Source organism: Macrobrachium nipponense, chromosome 26 (assembly GCF_015104395.2).
Source record: "Macrobrachium nipponense isolate FS-2020 chromosome 26, ASM1510439v2, whole genome shotgun sequence".
Lineage (NCBI taxonomy): Eukaryota > Metazoa > Arthropoda > Malacostraca > Decapoda > Palaemonidae > Macrobrachium > Macrobrachium nipponense.
Window position 1 is genome coordinate 43,553,707 of NC_087215.1, and position 19,402 is coordinate 43,573,108.

The 19,402-nt window shown below is 45.5% G+C and overlaps 1 protein-coding gene across 1 annotated transcript in view; it reads left to right on the forward strand.

Moving 5' to 3' along the window:
• Positions 1 to 8,566: 8,566 nt before the first annotated feature.
• Positions 8,567 to 19,402, forward strand: part of LOC135200235 (DNA-directed RNA polymerase II subunit RPB1-like) — a gene marked incomplete at its 3' end in the record, with an annotated part of 87,865 nt that continues 77,029 nt past the window's right edge. Inside the window, 1 exon segment of the mRNA XM_064228675.1 lies at positions 8,567 to 8,646.

The window sequence follows — 19,402 nt, forward strand, 5'->3', positions numbered from 1 at the left end:
CATGACAGAGGAACACTTATTAACCAAATAATCAGGATTAAAGTATATGCACAAAACTTGACATGTTTAGGGGATATTTATTAAACACAACTAAAATGAATTACTCTGTAATATAATCATCGTGCCATTGCGGGGGACGACGTACCCTAGTGCTACTTCTCTCCTGGGTGGGTACTGGGCCAGCTCCCCCGAGGCGGTGGGAGTAGGTTCTCCCTCAGGTGGTGTGGGTGGTAGGGATCTCAAATGCTTGCGATTTCTTGTCGAAATTCTTCCACTCCCGTCTAACCCTTATGCTATATTGGCGGTATCTATTCTTTTCAATAACCACCCGCTTCTATTCCAGGCTCGTGTAGTCACAATCCTGGATAGCTACCCTCTCCCCTATTTGTAGGGGGGCAAGATCCTTGGCTTTCTCATTATACTTGGATGATATTCGTTGTTCAACAACGCCTTCTTCTTTCCCTCTCTCTTGCGGACAAGGTTTTCCGAACCAATGCTCGGGTGACGAAATGATAACTTTTTTAACATTGGCACCGATCTCGAAGTTGGGCGACCCATGGCCAGCTGTGCAGGAGACCTATCTATACCACTAATGGTGTATTTCTATACTGCAATATCGCCTGAGCTACCTTGTCCATTGTCTAGCCCTCCATCAGGTAGAGTATTGCCCATTAATGTTCGTTTGGCGGTGCGCACAGCAGCTCTGCCCCCCCGTTGGACTGGGGGTAGTGAGCAGACGACACTCTCATAGATCCACCCCCCACTTACCAAAGAAATGTCTCATTCCATGCTCGTTAGATTCGTGCCCTCGTCCACTGATATTTTCTTCAGGTGCTCCCCACTGCATAAAATATCTTCTAAAAACTGGGATCATCTCGCGGATGTAGTTCCGTTAAGCGAAGAAATAAATTTCCATCCATCCAGTCAGTCGATCGGCGTAGACCATCTTACTGCCTCCCTGCTACTTGAAATAAATCTGCAACAGTTCTCTGAAACGGATATTCGGGAGGGGGAGTGTATATATACTTTCCCTTTGTTGCGAAGGTGCCGCAACGTTGGCAATCATGACAATTGTGCCCTATAATTTGCCAAGTCACCCTCAATCCCAGGCCAATAAACTGCCTGTCGTGCTCTTCTGATCATGGAGTCAGTTGATTGATGACCTGAATGTAAATTGGTTGCAATGCGTAAACGTAGTGCCTCCGGAACTACAGACGAACATGCCCCTCGTCAATATGCATGTTACTAAATCCTTCAATGACACTCAGCTATCACGTACATTGAAAAAAGGTTTTAGGCAGGGCTCCACTTGAGACCTTGACGACGGCCAACCCTCTTCGCTGACACGTCGCTGCAATAGTAAATAATCAGGATCCTTCTCTGCTTCCCCCCTCATGGTAGCCCAGTCCATAGTAATGACGTCATCCGCCAGCGATGACGTCATGGAGGCAATACAAACTTCGTTCATAAGTTCCTCCTCTTCTTCGTCTTTGACGGTAGTTTCACTGCGAATCACTGGTATCTTGATAACGTATCGGCTGCCGAATTCTTCTTCCCCGGCAAATATCTTATGGTAAAACTATATTGCATAGTTTTCCTCCTTCAACCTTAGTAGTCTCGGGTTTGCAATGTCTTTTAGGCTCCTATCCCCAAAGAGTTTACCAAAGGTCTATGGTCCGTGATTAAAATGAAATTCGGGCATCCCAATAAAAACAATCTCGATTTCCCTAACCTAAGGCACCATACTACTGCAGCCGCTTCCCCCTCAATGACGGCATAGCCGGCCTCCGCCTCCGTCAGGTGCCTGCTGCACAATAATGCCAGTTTCCATCCCCCTTACAAACAACAAAAGGGCATTGAAGATCCTCGCAATTGCAATATTGTTGCAATATACAAATCCCATTCCTTCTCTGCACCAACTCGTAACAACAGCAGTGCGCCTTGTCTTATCATAATATGTCAGTCCCGTCGCCCAACATCTTGCAAATGCTGTCCCGGGCTGCAACAAACTGTTTTGAAGCGGCGTTGGTCCCAATAAACTTTCCGATGGGGGATTTCTTGAGAAGATCCCTGAATGGTTCCATTACCGGTGCTACAGCCCACGAAAGGTGCAATTTGGTTCACAAGTCCAACCAAGATCTATATCCGTGATAGTTGGGCTTGCAGGCATGGGGAAGTTCTTAATGGCACTCATACGCTCATTAGAAGGTCTATAATTATCCCAATCAAGTTTCGTACCCCACAAACTCTACCTGTCTTTGACAAAATCGAATTTATCCGGATTCAGCGTAATACCATTATCTCCACATAATTGCAAAAAATCATAAGTATGCCAAAAGGCTCCCTCAACACTGTCGTCATATAACAACACGTCATCTATGCACTTGTACTTTCTGTGTACATCAATAATAACGTCATCGAACCTTTTCGTGTATGCATCGGGGGCCGCGCAATGACCCATAGGTGTTCGACAATACTGGTATCTCCCCCATGGTGTAATAAACGTTGTCAACTGTCGGCTCTCCTCATCTAATGGCACCTGGTGGAATCCGCATAGGCATCAACTACAGTCTTATATGTACGAAGTGGCACACCCGAGACCATGTCAAAAGGAGCACATGTGTGATGCGTTTCTCGTTTGCATTCTTATTCACTCTTGATAGCACGGTCCTCCGTGGTTTACCATTTTTCTTTGCTACCACTACCATCCTTGCACACCAGTCCGTAGCTGTACCAGCAGGACCTCCCTAATTACTCCTAATTTGACATCTTCGTCGAGCTGAGCCTTAACATCGGCCTCCCAATGCTTAGGAACTGGTATAGGTGTATGACACGCATAGGGGATGGCACCTTCCCTCAGGTGAATGTGGTGAGGGGCTCCTTTCATCATCGGCAGAGGGTTTCTTGAAACGTTGAACGTAGTCTTCGCAAAACGTTGCAGTAGCCAGTCCCTCAGCCTAGGGACATTCTCCTCCGTGGCAGCGTATGGCATCTCGCGCTGACGACCACCACCCCCTACCCGTGTGAGAACGTTTTCTTCAGGCATTTGGCGGGGGTTAGTCGACGCAGAGGGTTTCCGAGTGACGTCATTCACGGTAGCGACAGTATGATGGGGAGGGGAAACTTTGTATGCACTAGACCTAGTGATTTACACACTCCTAAGACATATAAAAAACGGGTAGCACCTTGCACAACGATAACACTAGTGCTCACTGATTTATCACCCAATTCTATTAGCATATCAACAGACCCATATATTCTCAATGACTTCTCCCCTGCGTGATTTACAATGACATTACACCGAGAGAGATTAGGTACCTTCAAACCCAATTTTGGTAACAAATCTACCCCTACTATACACACTTCTGCCCCAGTGTCTGGAACAGCCTCAACGACGACACACCTCACATGAAACTCATGCTTAACCTTTATTTTCACATCGGTCAGTTTCCCCACTGCCGCACCTAGGCCTACCTGGCGATTGTCCGCAGGTGGATAGGCAACAGTGCCTGACGTTAACAGACGCGTCCACAATATGGCGCCGTTTTGCGGGCTGTGCCCCCCTGACAACAGAATTTAGCAAAGTGCCCCACAATACCACACTGAAAACAATTAACATTATCAGCAGGACATTTTCCCTGCCAATGAGAACGACCACCACACTTTTTTACACCTGGTATCTGACTTACTGTTACCAGTAGGTTTCAAGCTACTACTGGCCACAGGCCGTGTCCCTTGTCACTGATTTATTAGACCTATAGCTAGCAAATAAAATTTTACTTTCACCTTCTAACCCACTTTCAAAACTAGGCCTAAGGCCTATCTCATCCCCTTTTACCAAACTAGGCTACGTTTGCCCTTCCACGAGCGCTAATACTATCCTTTTCTGCAGATTCATAAAATTTCACATTTACGTAACAATTTCTGCACAGTATTGAAAACCTCATGATCCTGTTAGGATCTCTTGCTTAAGTCCCACATTGCTTAAACCACTTGTTATCCGCTGACTAACACAAAATCATTCAGATCAGCTCGACAATGGGGACACTTAAACCCACAATCTAAGGCCAATTGTTGGCACCTATGCACAAAAAGATTTCGCGGTTTCTTGATCGCCTTGTTGCGCTGAGAAAACTTGTCCCATGCCACTGCCCTTATTCACAGACTTTGTCGTGATCTCCTCCAGTCTGTCGAATGCCTCAGAGGTCGTTAATGAGTTCCACTGAACCTCTGAGTGCGTTGCATCTATAGTCATCCTTAACTTCTCATCGCAGTTTAAACCGGATAACTGATAATGCATTCTCTCTGAGACTTTTCCTAAAGGCCAGCCAATCACTCATAGAGCGACACCATTCTCGAAAAACTGCTTTTGTGTCATCTCATAGCTACACTTCTCAGGGCACATCGCCCTAACATGCCGAGGCTGAACCATGTGGTCTTCCTTGTGGCCATGAGGCCAACCAAAGGCCTGTAACAAGTCCTGTCCCTCGTGGTGCCGGCGTGCCGTGTTGCATTCTTCCTGCTTGCAGTGCCCCTGGGGGGAACGTCTTGCTGTGCCCATGGGTGTGTGTGATGGCCTCGTCTCAGCATCTTGTAGGTCCTGCTTTGGAACGAGAATCACTGCGCCATGTAAGCAGGTTGAGACATACTCAGGACCAGTTTTGATTCCTTTAATGTACATGAGTTGATTACAGATCAAGGGATGAGCGGGAAAACTGACTTGTCTTTTTCCCGAACCCCGTGCAAAGAGGATCACATAACAGGGAAAACATATCGTACCTCAAATGGAACATTCCTACACATTTTGATGTGATTTTTGCTGCCATTAGATGGCCTGAATTGCTCTGTAGTATGTTATGCTGAGCTGACATTGATTGAATTTACTGAACCTTTTATTGCAATCGTTGCCTCGAGAGTTACAATTTATACATTGCTTTTGATTCTCTTTGATTGTTGCATTATGTCCTTGCTTTTTTGAGTGATCACTCCATATTGCACCTGTTTACTTTCGAAAGCTAGACCCGTGCTGTAGTGCTGCACTCAAGCCTAAGCTTCGACGACCTGTTTGACCATATTCTTCTGCTCCGTCCAATTGCCTTGTTGCCTGCTACCTTTCCTTCTCCCCTTTTTGGAGGGTGGAGAATGTCACAAAAAATTAGTGCATGAATTTTCCAAGACTTATCTTCCGCCCCTCCATCTTTTCCCCGCTTGTAATGTAAGACGTATTGTCAAGTATAAGGCAGATTGGTGGCTGCAGTGAAATGGTTCCCTTTTGTATGCCCATATTTATTAGTCATCACCTCTCTTCCCTCAGAAATCAATCACTATATAAATTATATGGAAAACGAAGGAATGTTTCCTTCTTAAAGAAAATTAATTCGTGTAAAATGACTAACCCAATCCATTCGGGTATAAAACCTAGCCGCACCCCAAGCTCGATTTCTCCGTTAATTAGCGTGGAAGAGTTAACAACTCTAGGTCTTGAACGTGGTGTGAGGGGAGCTCGGGCATGGAGAGAGGTGGCGATTGACCAGAATTGTACACAGTAAGTGATCGTTCCTTTTAGTAGCCATCATTGGGCTAATTGATGTAAACCCATGCTCACTTTGTTTAATCAACATTCGGGAATGTCTCTATCTGTTTCAATGAAAGTGCGATTCAATTTAAGTGATCTTTGTGTGTTTTTGAGTGGTCGCGTGGCCACGTTAAATTCATCTGAAATTGGGGTGCTGTGCCACCCAAATTAACGTATCACTGCTTTGTTTCACTGTCAACATTGGCAGATTTTAGTTTTTTAATAAAATTGTAAAAATCCTTCGTGTTTACCATTCAAGTTGTCCTTGTGCACGGCCTGGAACCTGTCCCCTAAGGTAGGGCTATCTGCCTCACTCCATCTGGCACGAACCTAAAACAGTCGCTATAACATTCGCAACAGATGTTGTAATGGTTCATTGCGGAAGTCGTCATGGAGTCGATATCAGCTGACGTTTCATTTTTTGTTGAGCCCAACCCCTGCGACTACAGGAGATTGATCGCCAAACCCAGCCTTTACAAGAGTCGTGGTTCTGAAAACGACAATGTGTGACCCAGGCTTTACTTCTCCAGAACATGCTTGTACGTGTCTATAGCTAAAGGATGAAAAGAAAATACAGTCGGCACAGCTGAAAGGCTGTGATCTAATATAATTGATGGTCAGGCCGTACCTAGAGTTTTTTTTTTTTTTTTTGCCGGGGGGGGGGGGGGGTGGGGGGTTGTTGTTGGGGGCTGGGGTTCGTTTTTCCCAAAACTGGATCTTTTCTTCTAATGTCATTGTATATATAGTAGGTAGTATATTACAAGATGAAGTGCTTGAAAATGGTATAAATTTTTAGTTATATAAGAGATAAAGAATGAATAGCGGTCTATGGCCTTCAACCCAATTAGATTTTTTTCAAAGTACTGACTTTGGTTAACAGAATTTTACCTGTAATGTTGAAAGTTTCCACTGAAATTCAAGAATATTTCCTCAGTTTTATTGATTAATTCATTTTTATTATATTAACGACAATATTACTTTATTTGTTGTTATGTTATATACTTTGACTTAACAAAAAAAAAAACAATAGTTATTTATTACTCTGTAAGTACAGTTCAATGAAAAGGATAGTCACAGAAAATATGGACTGCCAGAAACTGGGGGGGGGGCCTTCGAACCCCCCCCCCCCAAAAAAAAAAAAAAAAAAAAAAAAAAAAAAAAAAAAAAAAAAAAAAAAAAAACCCCCCCCCCCCCAACCCTTGCGGTACGGCCTGATGTGGTGACGGTCTTGCGGGTTGTTATATTTGATGCGCTTCGATTGGAAGGAGGAAAGTTCAAAATATTCATTATTCCGTTACTATTGTCTACTGCATAATGAAACGATCGATGTATGTACATAATGGTCATTCCAGCTCCTATATCAGAGGGAAATATAGCTACAGCACCCATCCAATAAGCAATGAACTCAAGGCTTCTGGCTTTTAGTGAAATCTTTGTCAGAAACAGAAAACGAAATTTAGAACACTGTTACTTTTCATATGCTAACTCAAGGTTTTCAGCAGAATTAGCATTTTTAAAAAGAAGATTTTATAGTTATTTCGTGTGCTGTGTATCTAAGGATTTTACAAATAGAGAAGCGGTTGAATTTGATATTATTTAACCGTAATTACTAAGGTTATGCGTAACTGTCTGAAAAAGTCATAACTTTATAGGCATTAATTTGCAGGATATTGTAGCTCAGATATAGCTTCAGAATAGAATAAGAAGGCTTGTCTTGTTTAAATAATATTAAGTAAGCACAATGTACCTGGAAGATTAATATCACTATAAATTATATCATTTTTCAATAACAATAATACACGAATGCGCTTAGCATATTGCTTTTGTTACTGATTGCCACTATATTGCGCAAACTTTGGCTCAGAGGGCAGTTCGCAATACTGACAAGGTTGAACAGTTTTAGCGTTTTCCGCTAAAACAGTGGCCTGACGAATCGAAAAACAAACCTTTTTTAAACAAGTTATTCATATATTTATCTTTTGTTTGTGGTTACATTATAATCCTTTTCCTTAGACTCTTAGAGGGTTAAATAATTTCTTATATATATCGCAAATACTAAGCTTACCAAAATCCAGCGAATTTTAGTCTTTGAGAGGCTCGTCGAATACATGTACCTAAGAATATCAGGATCATGATGTTTAAATTTAATGATTGCTGCAGAAGTTAAGGAGTGATATGATAACCAAACCCCTTCTAGGTTTTAAAGCGTTACCTGAATATAAGTCTTTATCTTATGGAATTTCCAGAATTTGCAACCCAGATCGAGTGAAGGTATCTAGGATTAATGTTTCCTATTGGCGCTTCTCATAAGGCCTCACCTACTGTCTTCTCAGAAAAATAGTTAAATAAGGCGAATTTGTTCAAATCTGTGGATTATTTATTAATCAGACTAAACCTTTAAAGTTGTTGTTATATAATAATAATAATAATAATAATAATAATAATAATAATAATAATATATTATTATTATTATTATTCATTCATTCGTATAACAATATAAAAAAATATGAGTGACAATGTGACATGTTCTGCAGAACTGAACAGGAATGCTTTTAGCATTTTCTTTGTTGTTATTAAGATGGTCTTACGCCAGCACGGGATTTGCGCTTGGCAAAATAGGCAAAATTTTACTTTAAACCATGAGCGCATTTTGGACTTGAGAGTATAATTTTCCCATGTTTTAATTAGATGTAGACTGTGCACGTTGCTGACGTTCGTTCCGTTATCAAATGACTTAACCAACAAAACTCAACCTAACGAAACCTTGGGTAATTATTAAGGTCCGCCATCTTTTAAAGTACTCATTTACTAACTGAACGAGAGCCAGAAATGCTTAAAATCTACATTAAAATACAAGAATATGACGATTGCAAGTCTAATAATAGTTTAGATACAGCAGAGTAATAATTAGCATACCTGAGACAACATTATCTAAATGTCACTGAAATCTAGCTAATTTTTTTGGCATCTGACCAAAATGTTGCGGGAAAGGTGAAATGGCAACGCTGTTCACTCAGTCGTTGTCGGCAACATCCGACGTCTATGCGTAGTCTGTCGCTTGTCACCTTTCCGTAAGTGTTACCCTATGATATGTTTGCTTCTGAGTCAGTGTTTACATTGTTATCAAATTTACAAGACGTCTACATCGTGTTTCGAGCAGGAACTCGTTATTCGTAGGCGACTCCTGACGGCAGTGGCCTTCAGTTTCAAGTTGTCTCGTCGAGTTCGGTCGCCATTAGTAGCTAGGTATGATGTTGTGGTGACATTGCAATAGGTAGTACTACTACTATTTTTACCGACAGCTGCTACACACACGAGTGGGGTGCCCTTTCCCCAGCTCCTGCGCTGTGCCCTCATGAAACGGGGACTCCGTTGCGATCACATACGGCCGTGATTGAGGTGGAATGGCCTGTGGAGGTCACAGTAGTAGGTAGTAGATGGTTCGAGCGGGAGAGCCTCCACTGTTCTGTGTCGGAGGCTGTTGTCGTCATGTCCCCGAGGGAACGTCGCCCTCGGCCGCCAGTTTTCCTCTGTAGGTCTCGACAGAGGTGCCCCATAGGCTAGCTAACCCAATCCATCTTGATGGAGGCTCTCCCTAGGTCTGACCCGCAGACCGTAACAGACCCTAGGCGTGTACTACCTACCTACTTATGATGAGATGTCTGAATGGTCATATTTTACGTTAAACCTTGAGAGTGTTTGCACTTCAAAAGCTCACATTCATCCTAGGTAGTCTGTTCAGGATGTTTTAGGTCATTCTAAAGAAGAGCTCTGCACTGAGAAAGTAGGCTACCTAGGGTAAAAAACCGTAGGGTCCAGAGTGGACCATGTACGATCAGCGTGTACAACCCCCAAAAAAGTACATTATAACGCGTCCTGACATCGGAGATGGGCATCAGTTGCGACTTGTTGTTGGTGAGAAACGGAGCTAAAGACCTCTACTTTCCTTTCGAAGTAAGTATTTTCTCCAAAGTTAGAAATTAAGGCCAAATTTTAAGATTTAAACAGAGGGTAGTGAAAAGGGTCTCAAACATAGTGCAAATCTCACCAAAACGCATTACAACTCGAGGTATTTAGAAGATTGATGCCATCTCGATGTTTACAGAGTCGCTTGTGTCAATAAACTAACCATTTCCTGTGATAAATCCGCACACCACTTGTACCCACAGACGCTGGGGCACTTTTATCACAACAATCTGAAAACTTTTCCTCACCGAGTAAACAACTGTTTTGTAGAAGATGACGACAAAGAGTGCACTTCAATAATTTTTTAAATAAATAGTACCTAAAACATCAATATTTTACATATTTAGGTATTATTTTACTTATGGACATTAATTGCTTTCAACATAAAATAGGTATAGGTTTTTCTGTTGTATTATGATGTGATTTGAATGATTTTGAGGTTTATTTCCATCGCAAATGAATACTTATCCTTCCACCACCCCTCCCCATATAGATAACAATCTGGGGGAACCTCCTTGGGAAGCGAGGTTTTGGGTGGGGGAGACAAAGTAGGTAAAAACAAGGCAAAATGGGGGAAAAAAACCTAAATATAACACTCAAACATATAAAAATGGACCTATCCCTGGAGCACTCAACTGCCGACTGAAATCGGCGGAAGAACACCAAAACCAATATGGCGGCAATACCAAAACAACAACAAACAAAGTAGGGAGCGACTACATATCCGCGACGATCGATTTGTGTGCGCTGTCAGTAAGGCCGTGGCGGAACGGCGCTTCGCGCCTTATCTGCATATTTAACAATTTTTGGCAAGCCCGACATGTTCTGGCAAGAGGTAATGTTGCGCTGCGCACGCTAGCCACAAGGGTTACAGTAAGGCTACTTACCGTGGTGGATGGATTTGGGTGTCGCATCGCTTACGCCGACGTCCTTTCGTCCCTACAGAGCGATCACATCTAAAGGTGTTCCTGTTGTAGTCGATCCGACAAATAGCTCCTCCACAACACTCGCAGTTTGTTCATACACGAAACAAACCTTCGGTCTTAACATTAGGATTTACTAGCGCCAAGCTGGAAACCGGTAGAATTAAAATTACACTTGTGAGATCCAGGGACTAATGGCATCTATACCAGGTCACGGGGCATGTATACCCAGAATGCCCACGGCTACCTGTGACCCATCAGTTATTTTCCTACCGCCTTTAAGATAAGACATGTTACTGTCTATCTCATTTAAAGCGGTTTTTCAGTTTGCCCGTTCTTTATACCATTTCATTTTTTATTTTTTCATTCCTTTTCTTTCTCCAAGTGTGATCAGTGTGTGGTAAGAGTGTATACGTGGTATGATGGAGAATTTTGCCTCAACATCGGGATCGTCTACCGCTTCGAAGAGGAGACAAAGGAAATGCCCAGGAGTCAGTGGCTTCCCTTGTTCTAGGTTCCTAACCTCGGTGTCGACGGATCCTCATCCAACGTGTAGTAGGTGCAGGGAAAACGTATGTACGGTTACTAATCCGTGTTCTGTTTGTCGCGGTTGGTCGTGGAACAGTGGAAGAAGTTCTATGGGAAAAGCCAATACAAAAGAAAGGGGGTGACGCCATCTTTGGATGACCAAACTTACCGGCTTCTTTTGTATCGGTAATAAACCAGGCTGCTCCATATGTTTCTCCACCTGCTTTTGAATTGTCTCATACCCCTTCGGTTTCTCCTAGCGGTTCTGTATCGGAAACGTCAGGAGGGGGGGGCCTTGGGTAATTTTATGAATAATTTGCACTCTCCTTTGTTCCCAGCAAGTAGAGGGGGAGATCCGCCATCTTTGTTCCAGGCTCCTGCTACGGCAAGCGCATAGGTTAGATGGTACGTGGTCAGCGCTAGGCCTACCAGGCGTACCAACCTTGGATGGTCTGCTTGCGCATTATATGACGTCACGGTTCCAGCAGGGTCCGGCAGCGCTGATGTTCCTCATCCCCCGGGCTTGCAATTTATGGGAATTAATGCCGCTGCTTCTCCATCCCACTCAGTATTTACAGCGATGCAGAACGTGGGAGGTAATTTGGCAGCAAACGTGCGGTTACCAGCAGAAACCTCTCAGTCTCTCTCCCTACGAGAGCGATGACGTCACAAACATACGTCACATCTGAGATGGCAGGCGTGATGACGTCACAGACCGATTCTCGGCCTTTTTCGCTGCACCCAGACGCTAATACGCCTTCTGATCCGTCAATGCAAACTGTAATGCAGAAGTTACAGGATATAGAGGAGAGAATGAATAAGAGAGACAAAAAGAAAAAGTGTGATTTCGCCTTCTATTCGTCTTCTTCCTCTAGTTCGGCGTCATCGCTAAGTCCGATAAACGTCACGTGCGAGCGCCAGTCAAGCGTTGGAGGAGGATTCGGGAGTTCCTAGCGGATCCTCGGGCCAAGAGAGAAGAATCAATTCTTCCTCTCCTTCGGACGGAAACTGTCATTTCCAAGTCAGCAAGAAGGTCGGAAAATCAGTGGCTATTAAGCACAAGGTTGCCAGACGAAGCCGTTCGCAAGAGTCCGAACAGCGAGAGAGGTGACGGCCGGCGAGCTAGCGGCCGAGGCGGAGTTGCCAGTTCGGATCGCAAAAACTGCGATACCTCTGGTAAAATCGACGGTTGGCGCGAAAGGTGCAGCAGAGGATGGAATGCAGATCCAGTTTCGCCCGTAAGCCGTTCAAAATACGTACGAAGGACGATAAGGCTCCTATTAAAAGTACAAAAAATAGAGAGTTGGCAACCTCGGCGGATACGTTCGTGGAAGGCAGTGTCCGTCTGGATAGAAGGCCGAGGCCGGGCTCGCCGACGCTCGAAAACGATGCCAATGCTAATAAAGACGAACTTACCTCTGTCTTAAGGGAGCCTTCATCTTGGAGATCTAGACGAGATTCTCGCTCTAGATCCGTGAGCAGAGAAAGTGTGAGACGTTCTCGTTCCCCTGCTGACTATCTGGGATCGAGCCAACAGCGGCCAGCAAAGATCAAAAGAAAGGCCGTGGCCGTGGAATTCCGGGCCGTCTGTCAGAAGATAGAGGCGAGACAACATCTCTCGTGACGGAGAGTGGTACACTAGAGCCGGAGGAAGGAGAAAACCAAGAGTTTCTGGCCTCGTATGCAGAGGTTATTGATTTGATTCGTCAATTCAATAGCCTTTCGGAGAAGACAGAAACACCGGCCAGTATGCTTCCTCCTGGAATTGACATGGCGTTTGGACTAAAGAGGGATACCAAGGTGTCGTATGAATTGCCTTGTTCGAGTCATGCGGAATCGGTCTTGCAACACGTAAACGCAAAGATTGCAGGGAGGGATAATTCCTTAAGATCTAATAGATTCATTTAAATTTATTCCCCCTCCAATGATAAAGCAAAGGAATATATACGACACGAAGGTCCCTTTGCTGTCTAGACAAATGAACCTAATGTTGTAAGGTTAAGGCCTGGATTAACCTTGGATCAGGTTAAAATGGAGTGCCCTTCGATGACGTACCAAGAGGCTGCCACGTTAGAAGCAACAGCTTCTTCTGTCTTTCAGGCTGCGTCCTGGTGGTAGACCTTTGGTCAACAGCAGTGGCGAAAATTGCATCCTCGGAAGCAACAAGGAAAGTAGTAGATGAACCATTGTTCATTAGATTACTACAGTCAGGGTCCAAGGCGATTGCGTACCTGACAAACGTAAGTGCCAATGTTTGGGCAAATATCCTGCTAATGAGGAGAGATGCAGCATTGGCTAGACTAAGCCGCAATGTGGATTTGGATTCCCTGTTAGCCAATGAGGAATGGGGATATCTTGGAATCGCAACTACTGTTGCCAGAGGTCATACTGGAAGAAGCGATAGATAGAAGAAGGATGGACACTAACGATAGGTTGGTGCAACAGGCAGTTAGGGAAAACCTCTAACAGTCAAACTATTCCTTTGGAGGAAGACAACAGCAGATGTTCTCGAAAGACCAGTGAGACATAGCATCCCTAATAGAGTCACAAGACCCTCTTCCCCAAAGAGGATAACTCATCGGCCCTTTCACAATAGAAACAACAGAGGAAGGGCAATAGGGGAAGGGGGAGAGGCTCAAGAAGATAGGATGGGCGCCTCCCATCACTCGGCCACACCAGTGGGGGGTTGCTGGCAAATCACTGGAAGTGTGTGGCAGGAACTAGGGGCAGAGCAGTGGGTGGTGGATGTTCTCAGGATCGGGTATTTGATTCCGTTCGAGGTAACCCCGCCCCTGACAGATCAACCATTACCCCACGTCACTTATGCCCACAAATCTCAGAAGGCCACTATTCTGCAGGACGAAGTGAAGAGATGATGGAAAAAGGAGCTGTGCAACAAGTATGCAGTCCGACAAAAGGCTTCTACAGCAGGATTTTCCTGGTACCCAAAGCCAACGGGGAGTGGAGGACAGTAATAGACCTGTCAACGCTGAATCTGTATAAGGAAAACCAGTTTCAAGATGGAAACTCCGAAAACGTTTCTACAAGCAGTTCAGAATCGGAGACTTTATGCTGACAGTCGATCTTAAAGGAAGCATACTTTCAGATACCAGTCCATCAGTCTTCAAGGAAATTTCTCCGCTTCAGTCGTTGCAGGGAAAGCTTTCGAGTTCAAGGTCCTGTGCTTCGGATTGACAACGTCTCCTCAAGTTTTTACAAGAGTGTTCACCCTCGTGTCGGCATGGGCGCACGCTCAGGGGATCAGGCTGATAAGATATCTGGACGATTGGCTGGTGATAGCAAAGTCCAGGGAGAAATTACTCAGGGACAGGGCGGCCCTCCTGCAGCTTTGTCACAGCCTAGGTATTTGTGGTGAATCAGCAGAAGTCGCAGCTGGATCCAAGTCAACGTTTGGAATATCTGGGAATGGTGATAGACACAACACAAGCCAAAGTATTCCCGACAGACCAAAGAGTACAGAAATGCAAAACAAGTGGTGAATGCCTTTCTGGGAAAGCAGACACAGCCAGCAAGACAGTGGCAGGTGGTGCTGGGAATCCTAACCTCCCTGGAGAAGCTAGTACCACAAGGAAGGCTACACCTTCGGTCCCTACAATGGAGATGATGAAGGAGTTTTGGTCACCAACAGAGATCACCCGTACGAGCAAATTCCCTTGTCGGCAGAAGTGAGGAAAGACTTGCTGTGGTGGGGCGGGTGGACGACGACAATCTGACAGTGTGTCCCCCTTCAACAATCCTCCCCAGACCTCTTGCTGTTCTCGGATGCATCACTAGAAGGCTGGGGAGCCCATATGGAGGAGTTGATGGTGTCAGCAAAATGGAGTTGCAAGGACAGAGAACTCCATATAAACGTGCTGGAGTTGAAAGCATGCTTTCCTGCTCTACAAGAATTCAGGGAGAGAGTAAAGGGACACTCGGTGGTATTGATGTCAGACAACACCACAGTAGTAGCTTATATAAACAAGCAAGGAGGCCTAGTTTCTCGGCAGTTACATGTGATGACAGTTCAACTTCACCAGTGGGGCTATAGAGAACCTGGTAGACATCAAGGCCAGGTATATTTCCGGGAAAAAGAAACATAGTGGCCGACAAGTTGAGCCGCAGGGATCAGATTCTGGGAACGGAGTGGTCCCTACACCAACAGGTAGTGGACAGGATGCTCATGTTGTGGGAAGGACCGATCATAGACCTATTCGCAACCAGGTACAACAAAAAAGTTGGAAGTGTATTGTTCAGTAGTCCCGGACGCAGAGGCAGCAGCAGAAGATGCGCTAACAAACACCCCTGGGGACAATCTGGACGTGTACGCATTTTCCTCCATTTTGTCTAATTCCGTCAGGTTCTGAACAGGGTAATGCGGTCTCAGAACCTCAAGATGACCCTGGTAGCCCCGTTATGGCCGAAAGCAGAGTGGTTTCCAGACCTACTGGAACTCCTAGTAGATGTGCCAAGAGAGTTACCTCCATGGAGCAACCTTCTGTGTCAGCCTCACGTGGAGAGGTACACCAGTCGGTGAAGTCCCTATCGCTTCACGGGTGGAGACTGTCAAGTATCTCCTCCGAGAGCGAGGGTTTTCGCAGAAAGCAGCAACTCAGATGGCAGGTATATCAGAAAATCATCTGCGACAGTATACCAAGGGAAGTGGTCAGCATACTGTGATTGGTGTCGTAGGGGGAACGTGTCTCCACTCGGTACCACTATTCAGCAGTTAGCAGACTTTCTGATATATCTCAGAACAGAAAAACATATGTCTGTATCTGCAGTGAAGGGGTACAGGGCTGCTCTAGCCTCAGTCTTACGAATGAAAGGAGTGGACATATCGTCTTCATGGGAGTTGGCCATGCTGATGAGGAGCTTTGAACAGTCATGCCCACCAAACGGAGCTAAAAACCCCAGATTGGGATCTGACCAAGGTACTGAGTAGTCTGACAAAACCCCTTACGAACCACTAAGGCAGTCCACGGATAGGAGCCTGACCCTGAAGACAGTCTTCTTATTGGCCCTGGCTTCAACCAAAGTGGGGGAGCTACATGGCCTCTCATATCTCATAAAGCACTCGAGAGGTTGGAGATCAATGGTTGTGTGAGTTTGTCACCCAGAATTCGTGGCAAAGACCCAAAATCCAACAATAGTAGACGGCAGATTCGACTCCTTTACCATACCTTCCTTGGCAGACTTTGTAGACAACGACAAAGCTGAAATGCTCCTGTGCCCCGTCAGGGCACTAAGGGAGTACTTAAAGAGAAACAAGGAACCTCAGGCCGGGGTGCCAGAGGTTGTTCGTAGTACAGGACGGAACAAGAAGGAAGTGTCCAAGAATACAATATCATTTTGGCTAAGGGAGACAATCAGAAATGCTTATACTGCAGAAGACAGAGGGTCAGATAGCCAGGTGGAGCTAGAGCTCATGACATCAGGGGTGTGAGTGCTTCCCTAGCATTTAAGAAGAACATGTCTGTGGATAAAATTCTGAAAGCTGGCGTGTGGAAGCGCCAAACAACTTTCACCTCATTTTATTTGAAAGATGTTGCCCATAGATCCTTGGACACCTTTTCCTTGGGTCCAGTGGTGGCGGCCCAACAAGTGATATAGTTCATCCAGTGCCCCTGGCGGGTCAGTTTGCGTCTAGTCTAAGATGAAGGTATGAAAGTAGAATGAATGGGATGACTGGTCTTTTTTCTTTACTACTTTCTTCCTACTTCCTTTAACTACGGGCAATATGAAGGAGAGTACCGTCATGTGCTGGAACGGACTAGATGCAGGTGAGATGGTCAGCCATACTGTGAAGCTATCTTAGCTGATGATATACTTTTTCAGTAGCACAACACCCTCTGGATAATAAGGAAAGAGGGGTGACAGGTGGATCCAGTCGCAAGGGACAAGAGTAAACAGTAGAATGGTATCTACACCCAGTGGAGGAAACCAATAGATCCGCTTATATCTTTGGTCCTAGGTTCATTGTCCATTCTCTAGAATTTCCCTATATATTCGGAAATGGATAAGGTGGCAACTTCCAGTCAGTTGTAGAGACTTACCTCCCTCCCAATAGTAAGTCTATCCTAATGTTAAGACCGAAGGTTTGTTTCGTGTATGAACAAATACCAAATTTGTAACTAATTTGTATTTTCATACATTCAACTTACCTGTCAGATATATACATAGCTATAGACTCCGTCGTTCACCCGACAGAATTTCAAATTTCGCGGCACTCGCTACAGGTAGGTCAGGTGATCTACCGCCCTGCTCTGGGTGGCAGGGCTAGGAACTATTCCCGTTTTTCTAATCATATTCTCTCTGTCGCCGGCTGTATCAACATTGTTGTTACTTCCTCCTGACTAGAATTCGTTTTTCGCAAGCTTTTGATCATCTCTCGCTGATTTGTGACGTACTTGGATCGTTGTTTGGCATTCGCTATCGTGGACTGTTTTTTGGACTTGGTTTTTGGATTTTGTGAATATGCTGATTCTAGTGTTAGTTTCAGAGTGTGTGTGAATGAGGGCTGTAAGGTGAGGATTCCGAAAGCTTCGGTAGATCCTCACACTAGTTGTAGAGGGTGTAGAATGGTTGAATGTTCAATTGAGAATACGTGTAATGAGTGTGAGAATCTGAGTGCACAAGAGTGGAAGAATCTAACTTCTTACTTGAAGAAGTTAGAGAGAGATAGAGAGAGGAAGAAAAAACCCATAGAAGGTCTGCCTCTCATGATTTAACTTTTCAGCTCTGTAGCTTTCTTCCTATGATGATATGACCATTCTGTTTCAGCCCGTTCACAAAATGGCTAATCCCTCTAGTTCGGCTTCGGAAATAGCAGAACTTAGAGCTTCCCTTCAGAAAAGCAGGAAAAAGTCGCAGCATTGGAAGGTAAGGAAAGTGAATGTGGCAGTGATATTAGTGTCCCCAGTGTAGTGGAGGGGCGTCTGGTCGTCTCTGCGACGCTCCCAGGCCTAGACCTCTTCCAAGCTCCCTGGCCCGGAGGAGAAGGAAAGGTCGAAAGCCGTACGGGGCGTTGTGGAGAATCCCCAACGATCAGGCGTCCCTTCGGCAGAATCGATCGTATCGACTGCTAAAGACCGCCTATAAGAGGGTCCTACGAGAGTGCTTTTCGTCGTCGAGTTCGCCTTCTCCGAGAAGAGGGTGGAAGGAGTCGAATCTTTCCCGTCCTTTGAAGAGGAGTATGCAAGAGCTGCCAGGCGCCAGGCGCTGCTGAACATGAGATCAATTCGAGTCCCGAGCGCTTCTCGGAAGGAGGAGCGCCTTCGGTAGTAAAGAGGGCGAGAGATACAGTCAGACTCTGGACTGGAGGAGATCCTAGAGCGCCTTACAGATCTCCCTCTCCTAATTCGGAAGATTCCTCAACCAAGAAAATTTTGAAAAATATGCAAGAGCAATAGCCTTGCTAGTAGGAACTCGTTATAAGGAGCCTACTCGTAAGAAGGATGATAGGCTTCCTATTAAAAAGATCTAAAGAACTATCTCCTGCCAGGCGCGACGCATCCTCAGGGGAGTTGTCGCACAGGCGGCCATCTCTGGGGGTGGGGGGGGCGGTGCGCTAGGCAGGCGAGAAGTAGGAAGGAAGCTACTCCTGTACAAGAGTAGGGCGCCAACCAGAAGCCAAACTCCGAGTAGGCGTAACGAGCCAGGACAACATTCAAGATCTTCAATCAAGCGCCAAGAGCTGGATGAAGAAGAAGATCCTGTTAGGAGTAGAGCACTATAAGACGAAAGCGCCTACTAAACATCAGACGGATACTCCTCCCAAGCACCAGGAGTATTCTGAACTAATACTCCTCCCAGGCACGGGGGTATTCCGAAGATTATACTCCTCCCAGACGCCAGGAGTATTCGGAACTTAATACTCCTACCAAACGCAGGAGTATTCTGAACAAAATGCGCCTAATAAAGGGCCATACTCCTCCCGGCGCCAGGAGATGTACGAAGCTTATACTCCTCCCAGGCGCCAGGAGTAATGCGGAAACTTATACTCCTACCACGCGCCAGGAGTATTATGAACATAATGCGCCTACGAGGCGCCAGGCGCCTGCTGAAAGCCAGGAGTATTCGAGGCGCTTTGCGCCTGCCAGGCGCCAGGCGCCTGATGAAAATGCGCCTGCCAGGCGCCCAGGCGCCTGATGAAAATGCGCCTGCCAGGCGCCAGGCGCCTGCTGAAAGCCAGGAGTATTCGAGGCGCTTTGCGCCTGCAGGCGCCAGGAGGATTCCCAAGCACGCTACTCCTCCCAGGCGAGATACTCCTGCTGTACACCAGGCGCATTCCGCGTATGAACCTGACACTCGGAAGAGAGTAAGAGAAGAGTCAGTAGAAAGGAGAGAGCCTTCTCCTTCCGAGCCTCTTAACCCAGAAGATGCATCGGAGGACGAAATGAAGGAAGGA